The following is an 8,975-nucleotide window of genomic DNA, read 5'->3' on the forward strand; positions in this document are numbered from 1 at the left end:
ATTACTAATGAGGTTGGGCAAATCTCATTCAAATCTCATTTGTTTATTGGCTATTTCATATACTCTTTTGTGAAATGCCTGTTCAAGTCTCTTGCCTATTTTTCAACTGGATTGTTGATCATTTTCTTATTGATTTCTAGTAGCTTTTTATATCTCTGGATACAAGCCCTTTGTCAGTTATATATGCTATAAATTTCTTTTCCTTTTTGTAGCTTGTCTTTTCATTCTCTTAATGATGTCTTTTGATGAACAGAAGTTCTTAATTTTAATTTGAGTCAAATTTATCAATGTTTGAATTTATGTGTCTTGTTTTTATGTTTGGTATTTCATTACCCCAAATCATGAAAATGTTATGTATTATTCTCTAGAAACATTTTTTTTCCTTTTGAATTTAGATCTACAATCCACCTTGAATTGATTTTTGTGAATGGTATCGGTAAAGGGTTAAGTTTTTTTCTCCCCAAGATTCTTGTTCAAATATCCTAGTATCATTTATTGAAAAGACTGTTCTTTCTCCACCGCTGTGCAGTACCACTTTTCTTCAGATCAAATGTTAATCAGTGCATGAGCTCTAGATTCCATTCTATTTGTCTATCTTTGCACCAACACCACACTGTCTGAATTCCTGTAGCTTTATACTGTGTCTTTACATGCAGGAGAACAAGTTATCTTTTCCAATTCTTCATAATTGTCTTGGCTATTTTTGCTACTTTGCATTTCTATGTAACTTTTAGAATCAGCTTGTCGGATAAGTGGCACTGTCATTTTCTCTCCTAAGGCTGACTTTTAGCTAAGTTTCTCTGGAATGGAAAAATATGGGCTGTGGAGTCAGACTTGAGTTGGAGTTTATCCCTGCTGCTTTCTATTAGGTTGGCCATTAGAAGGGCTGGGGTTAGTTTTAGGTCTATATGGATCAACCATGTCTTGCTTTTAGTCCACAATAACAAAAACATCTCTATCACTAAAATTACCATTAAAACTCTGAACTGCACAGGTATGTTGGCATCATGATAAATATTTCATACCCCATCTCAGGAATGTGTCAAAGCTATCACAACAGTGCTGCAGACGTCATATTAGTCAGCTCTGAACATCATTACCCATGTGTCATAACTGTAGTTGCTATCTCACTGACTTTAAACATTTATAGTTTCTTATAAACAAATTAAATTTTTTTGTATTATCTTTTTACCATACTCCCAGAGCATCATACATTTTAACTCATAAAACACATAAATCATATATGGAAATTATAAAGTTATAATGAATACTCATTCTAACATCTGACATCCAAACCATGTACTCCTCCTTTATTATGTTAAATGGCTTCTTACTCAGACATCTTTGAGAGCTTGGGCCCTCTAATTCATATTATTAGTTTAACATGCACTTAAAATATTCTCAAACTTAGTATAGACAGCTCCATCCAGCTTCAATATGTGGTTATTTTTCAGCTCATTAATGCTATGAAATCTGTGAACATATTTATTTAGAAAAATTGGCAAGCAGGCAGTTTTGTCTCCAATTCTATCTGCTCCTCTAAGTGTCTGTGTGTAACTGTGGCTACATATGGCCTCATACACACATACAGAATTCCAGTCTCCCCCATTTCTCTGTATCTCCCTTTTTCTCACACAATACATATTCAGACACACATAAAGAAAAGGATCTAGGAAAAGAAAAGATAAAAACAACTCCCATCTGATCCATCTACCATCTGTCCTTTCTATCTGTCACTGAAGAATTGGGTAAAATGTTCAGCCTTGTATTCATTTCCCTCTTGTAGTCCCTATTCTCTTATTCATGCTGGGCTGGAGACACAGTGAGTGTGCAAAAAGGCAGCCTGTTGTTTCCCACTGCATGATTTCCTTTTTCAGTCACTCTATGCTGCTGTCAGCTGACAGGAGCCATCAAGAGATGCTCTTTTATGGTTATGTGGGGAACTCTGAACATTTTGTGGGAGGTGTCTCACAGGAGAAAAGTGGAGTCTGTCAGCCACTGCTATTACTGCCATCCTGTTACCAGGTGGCAAAGGCAAATGAGTTCTGTCAGATAGCCCAAAAGCTTATCAGAGAGGAAAAGACTGATGAGTTTATAACATCTGAGCTCATACAACATGCCCATTTAAATAATGGGATGTTTGATTTTTGTAGTTGGCTCTTTAGTTTTAGGAACATGTGTCTTGATGGTTGTAATCTTTTGCTTCCCCCTTACCTCTAAATATGAATATGTATTTGTGTGTGTAAATATGTATATATGTAATATGCAGCTATATATGCATCTATATTAGCATAGTTCAATTCATAGGCATTTATTAAGTGCTCACTATGTGCCAGGCATCAAGGACACAGAGATGAATAAGATATGGTCCTTGCTCTCAAGGAGCTTATGGTCTAATGGTATTTGTCTTTTTGAAGAGATTTTAAATGTAGGGATGGTGTCTGTTATAACACATAGGGTATTAAAGCGTGATAGGACTTTCCAGAAGGCACAGGTTAGCCATAGGAAGCAGAAAAAAAACTAATTTGTGTATTACTTATGTACAGTTTTTACTTTGTTTTCTTTTTCATATTCTTTTCCAATATAAGTTACTACAAGATATGGAATATAATTCCCTGTGCTATACAGTAGGACCTTGTTGTTTATTTTATATATAGTACTTAGTACCTGAAAAATATGGAATGCTTCACGAACTTGTGTGTCATCCTTGTGCAAAGGCCATGCTAATCTTCTCTGTATTGTTCCAATTTTAGTATATGTCTTGCTGAAGTAAGCACCAGTTTTTACTTTTTAAATTTAATGTAAAAATAATTTTAGACTTACAGAAGAGTTGAAAAGATAGCATAAATCTATATTCTTTATACCTTTCCTGTATATCTAGATACGAGTTCCTATATAGCCTTCACCTAGGTTCCCTTAATGTTAGCATGTAGCCATGGTACACTTATCAAAAACTAGGAAATTAACAGTGGTACATACTATTAACTAAACACAGACTTTATCTGGATTTCAGCAGTTGTCCACTAATATCCTTTTTCTGTTCCAGGACCTGATCGAAAGTTCTACATTGCATTTAGTTGTCATGTCTCTTTTAGTCTCCTCCAGTCTCTGACAGTTCCTCAGCCTTTCTTTGTCTTTTATGACTTTGACATTTTTGAGTAGTACTGATTAGGAACTTTGTAAAGTGCCCCTCAATTTAGTTTTGTCTGCTGTTTGCTCATTATAAGACTGAGTTTATAAATTTTTTAGAAAAATCTCACAGAGGCAGTGTACCCTTCTCATCACATCCTTTATCAAGGGTATGTGATATTGACATGTCTAATTCGTGGTGATACTAACCTTGATCATTCAGTTAAGGTGCTATCTGCCAGGTTTCTCTACTGCAAGGTTACTTTTTTCTCTCTTTGTAATTTTTTTTTAACATTTTTTATTGATTTATAATCATTTTACAATGTTGTGTCAAATTCCAGTGTTCAGCACAATTTTTCAGTTATTCATGGACATATACACACTCATTGTCACATTTTTTTCTCTGTGAGTTATCATAACATTTTGTGTATATTTCCCTGTGCTATACAGTGTAGTCTATTCTACAATTTTGAAATCCCAGTCTATCCCTTCCCACCCTCCACCCTCCCTCTCTTTGTAATTGAGAGTTGGAATTTTCTCTTTGTAATATTCCACAAATATTTTGGAGGTATTTAAATATCCTGTTTCTCCTTAAACCTTCACCCACTAATTTTTTTTAATTTTTAAAATAAACTGTATTTTAGAATAGTTACAGATTTACAGACAATTTGCAAGATAGTACGTACGCTTCCCATATATTCCTCATCCATTTCCCTTGTTGTTAACATCTTACTTTGTATTTGTATATTTGTCACAACTATTGTGCCAAAATTGATACACTATTATTGGCTAAACTCCATACTTTATTTGGATTTTACTATTTCACTCCACGATTTTAACATTTGATTGATCTTGCCTCTAGCAATTGTTACTGTGGTGATTTTCTATTTCCCTCATTTTTTCTGTATCATTAATTGGAATTCTTCTATAAGGAAGAGTTGCCCTTCTCTCCCCATTTATTTATTTAATCACCTGTGTTTATCAAGGTAGACTCATGGATATTTATTCTATTCCTTGGGTTATAATATAATATTATCATTATTTATTTTGTTGATCAAATTATTCCAGCTCTGGCAATGGGGAGGTCTTTTGGGTTACTTCTGTGTCCTTTTTTGGGGGGAGGTAATTAGGTTTATGTATTTATAATTATTTTTAATGGAGATACTGGGGATTGAACCCAGGACCTAATGCATGCTAAGCATGTGTTCTACCACTGAGTTATACCCTCCCTGCCACCTTTGTGTCCTTTTGACATGCTCCTATCTTCTTTTCCTTTTTTGTGGGGAGCTCTTCCTTACTTTCTGGCATGCTACATGTAATTTTTATGTAAACCTAATAGACATTGTATCTAGAGGTCTATCTTTTTGTTAAATGCTTATTATTTCTTCCTCAGTTGACATTTTAACTTTTTTTCTGTCCTGACACTCATCATCGAAACATTATGAATATCCGAAATTACGTTGAAAGGTCAAGGTGTGGAAAATTCACTGAGAAGGGAAAGAGAGTGAGACAGAGGTGGACAGGACTTTCTTACTTCTTCCTTTATTTATGGTCATGGGCAAGTTGCCCAACCTCTCTAACTCTCAGTTTACTCATCTATAAAATGGTGATAATAGTAATAATATTTATCTTGTGGAGCGATAAAGATTAGATGAATTAAATATCAAAAGCTGAAAAAGTACCTTTTATTTATAAAGTTTTATATAAAGGTTATAGAGTTATCTCTGTATCATAGCACAAGGGCATTGTATTCCTATCTGTTTAATTATTTGGTAATGGTTGTTAAGAAAACATTTTTATGATTACACAGAGAGGCCCATTCAAGGAAGAATAATATACAATGAAATTATACTAGCCAAAGAAATGAGCCTGGAACTGGATTAATGTATTTACTCAGATGAGATCTCATTTCTATAACTCTATTCATTTGGAAAGCCCGAGGATTATACTAGTAATATGCATGACCCTTCTGTCTGTCAGACATAAAATGAAGGCTTTGTCCTTATTAAAATAAAACCACGTCAGGATCAAATTATTTTTTCTCCAAAGCCATGAGATATGTTTCCTCAACCAATATAAACCATCATATGGAAATAATTCAAGTTGTGGTGCCTGGTTGTTTGCTCAGAGCGATGACCCACCTTGTTCATCAGTCGCTGCGATTAATGGAGCACCCGTTACATACAAAGAATACCCGCTGCAGGCACCACCCAGGAAGCAGCAGCCTTAGCACCTGCCCTTGCACCAAATGAAACCTACCCCATCATTTCTGGAACCTGAAGCTAAAGAAGGAAATAGTTTTGACATGACTTTCTCAAATCAAGCTGGAATCTAAGGCTTAAGTGAATACATACAATGTGACTATAGGGAAACTTACGTCAGAGCCAGGAAAGGACAGAGTGAATTAAAAACCAAGATCAATAGAGAAGTGCTTTGTTTTCTCTTTTTTTTATGGCCCATTTTCTTATTTCCTTCTGTTTTATTGTCCAATGTGTCATTGCCTACCTCAAACTTCAATATTTGACTTGACCCAATTCTTGATAGAGAATGACACTGGAGATCAAATAAGTGTTTTATGGTGCAATGTTTGAAAGAAATTCAACATAGTACATCATTAATCCTTTAAAATGTTTATTAGAAGCACATAGTTCCCCTTTATGGTTTAGCAAATCTAAAATAACCCGTAATATATCATCTAATTTTTTGTATATAGTGAACTAAAAATTTGGGCTAATACAATGATACCACTGAAAAGCTTGAGCTTGTGATTCTAGCCTCACTCTGGGCCCTTTTCCCTCCTCCACAAAGTCTTAGCAAAGTCATTAGAACAGTTGCTTTAAAAAGGATCTGCAGTATTATCTAGAAAGGAAAAAGCACACACTAGGAACCCAAATTGATTTACCGTAGTCTCTCCTCTTGACGTCAACTCTGGCCTCGTATTTCTTGCCCGTGGTTTTTTGTTATTTGTTTTTTAAATTTTCAGCACAAACTGAAGGGTTTGAACTTCAGCGTCTCAAACTGAATATGATTGTTGCATATCTGCCTTAAACTGAAAAGGGGCTGATAGTTCACCCTTTCCTTGATTTTTAGTCATAATCAGGCTGCACTATGACATTTCAGCACTAAGTGGAGCCAGACACCTAACTGCCTTAAAGCTTACAAATCAAAGAGCACAGCCCACTTAACCTGGAAACCTGCTTTTGCTGTGGGGTTTACAAATGGACAGACTGGAGTTCTCTGGTGAGTCATCCATTTAGTATATTTGAATACTCGAGCCTCCCTTTTTTTTTTTTCCCAAAGTTCTTTGCCTTTTAATTCTCAAGTCTCAGGGGACAGACACCAGGTGAACAATTCATTTAATTCATCCCACATGGATTAAGGAAAATAGATCAAGTAAACACAAACTAACCAAATTGTACATCATGATTCCCTTTCACTCTACCCTTTGTTGTAAGTCTCTACAAGACAGGGACCTTACCTTTGGTGGTTCAAATTCTGACGTTCAAGACTAGAATGGGCCCACTTGAGGAAGAGACCTGGCTAATAGGAAGATTTGTGATAGTGTTTGGGTGATGCTTTTGCAAGTAATTAACTATTTGATATAGGGACAGATTTGCCCAGGGCAGAGTATTGGGTTGTAGGAGTAGGAGCCTGTCATGGGATGTATGAGTATCTGTAGGTGATTGATGGAGGAGTAATAAAAAGTCACTGACCAATCTCATCTAGAAACTCAGTGCAGTCCACGTAAACCATCTAATTCTTGAGAGATCCTGAGATCCTAAATGTAACAGAGATGAGCTTCTTACAATCATTCTACTTCTTTCTGCCTTAGTTTCCTTGTCTGTGAAAAGGAATAAGAATGCTTATTTCTACTTCCACTTCAGGTTTAGAGACATGATGAAAGAGGGTTACAAGGTTTCAAAATCCCAATTTTCTGTTCCTGGAGACTAAGTAGATTTTTATCCTATGGATGAGGAACTTGGTATGATATGCCACTTTAAAGTCAAATGCATGTGGAGTCTGAAAAATAAAGTAAATGAATTAATATAAAAAAAAGAAACAAACTCATAGATATGGAGAACAAACTAGTGGTTACCAGTGGGGAGAGAGAGGTGGGGAGGGAGCAAGACAGAGATAAGGGATGAAGAGGTACAAACTACTAAGTATGAAGTAGTAGTAAGTAAGATAAATAAACTACAAGGGTATATTGTACAGCACAGGGAATATAGCCTAAGTTTTGTAATAATGAATGGAGCCTAATCTGTAAAAATATTGAATCACTATGTTGTACACCTGAAACAAATATAATATTTTAAATCAACTATACTTCAATAAAAAATAAAATTAAATTTAAAAAATCAAGTGCCTATTGGAAGTCCAGTACTGAGCTTGTCCTTACAGGATGACTGTTGGACTGAATAGATAAAGTACTATTTGATGCTTTCTAACTCTACTTTCCTTTATTTACTTCTTTATTCAATGAACATTTACAGATGCCTACTTTATGTCAGGCACTCTGTTTGGCATTTGGAAGCCAGCAATGAAAACCTCTTTCTCTTCCCAAAAGAGCTTGTCATCTATGCAAGGAGACCAATCAAAATGCTAACAGTTATAGGAGAATACAGCAGGTGCTATGACAGGGTGGGAACCAGGTTCTGTGGGGACATAATCTCACTCAAATGGGGTCAGAGAAGGTCTTGAAAAGGCTGTGGCATTTGAATTGAACCTTGGAGAACATAAACAGATAACCAAGTAGGAAAGCTCAGAGGCATGAAACAGCCTGCTGGTAGCAATATCTAATAATAAGCTATGACTCAAAAGAGTATGCAAAGAAGGGCTAGATTGAATAGTACAGAACAGACTTGCCCTGAAAGGGATCACAGGAACTCAGAATGAGGTTCTGTTTGTCCATTTACTAATGCATCATTTCCATTTGACTTATTAAAGGAGGAACTTCTCTGTACCTTCTCTTCCAAATTACGGTTGGAAGGAGTGGGGTAACTTTCTATGGCCAAGTCCCTAAGGGCAGCAGAGAGAAGGGACCTTGCTGACACTGTCAGCTCATGTCTTTTCTCCTTTCATTGTCAGTCTCTTAAAATGTGTGGCCCCTAATCACTGCCCTACCTCGTCCTCACCCATTCTCTTAGTAGCTTCTTCAACTTTGACTTCCAGCCTTGAGAGTGCTTTCTATAAGATGATCAGTATTCTTTTTTTTTTCTGTCAGTTTTATTTTGTATGTGCTTTCTTTTTAGCAACATTTATTCTGCTGACCACTCTCTCTGATGGATAAATCTCTCTTTAGTGTCTTTTGATAGTTCACCACTCTGTTTCCTTTGCCTTCCCCTCTTTCTCCCCACTGGTGTGTACCCTTAAAGCTGGGTCTTTGGCCTGGCTTTATGCTCATTCTCTTTGCTCATTTTTATGGCCTCCTAGTCCTCTGTAGCTTCTCCTCCCAAATTCTAAGAATCAACCTTTAACCTGTGCTTAATTTAAAATGCATGATAGTATGCAGATTAAAATCATGGATTCTGGTGTCAGAACATCTGAATTCAAATCCTGGCTCTGCCACTTCCTGGCAGTGTCACCTAATTTCCCTGTCTGTAAAATGGGAATAATAATAGAACTTCTTTGGATTATTAGAGGATTAAGTAGGCTCATGTAATATCCATAGAATAGTGCCTATTACATAGTAACTACTATATAAATATTAACTATCATTATTATTATATTCTAGATCAATTTTTTAATCTGCTCTTAGTACATCTCCACTTGCATGTCCCTTGAATCTATTTCTTGCTTTCAGTTTTTTCAGCTTCTTTTTTTTCAAAGTAATCAAAGCTTTATTT

General features: G+C 35.8%; 1 non-coding gene across 1 annotated transcript; it reads right to left on the reverse strand.

The window, feature by feature from the left end:
• Positions 1-2,670: 2,670 nt before the first annotated feature.
• Positions 2,671-2,775, reverse strand: LOC116664624. The gene has a single exon (XR_004321142.1). It is a non-coding gene; the product is annotated as a U6 spliceosomal RNA (small nuclear RNA).
• Between the last annotated feature and the right edge of the window lie 6,200 nt (positions 2,776-8,975).

This window comes from Camelus ferus, chromosome 6 (genome assembly GCF_009834535.1).
Source record: "Camelus ferus isolate YT-003-E chromosome 6, BCGSAC_Cfer_1.0, whole genome shotgun sequence".
In the NCBI taxonomy this organism is placed as follows: Eukaryota; Metazoa; Chordata; class Mammalia; order Artiodactyla; family Camelidae; genus Camelus; species Camelus ferus.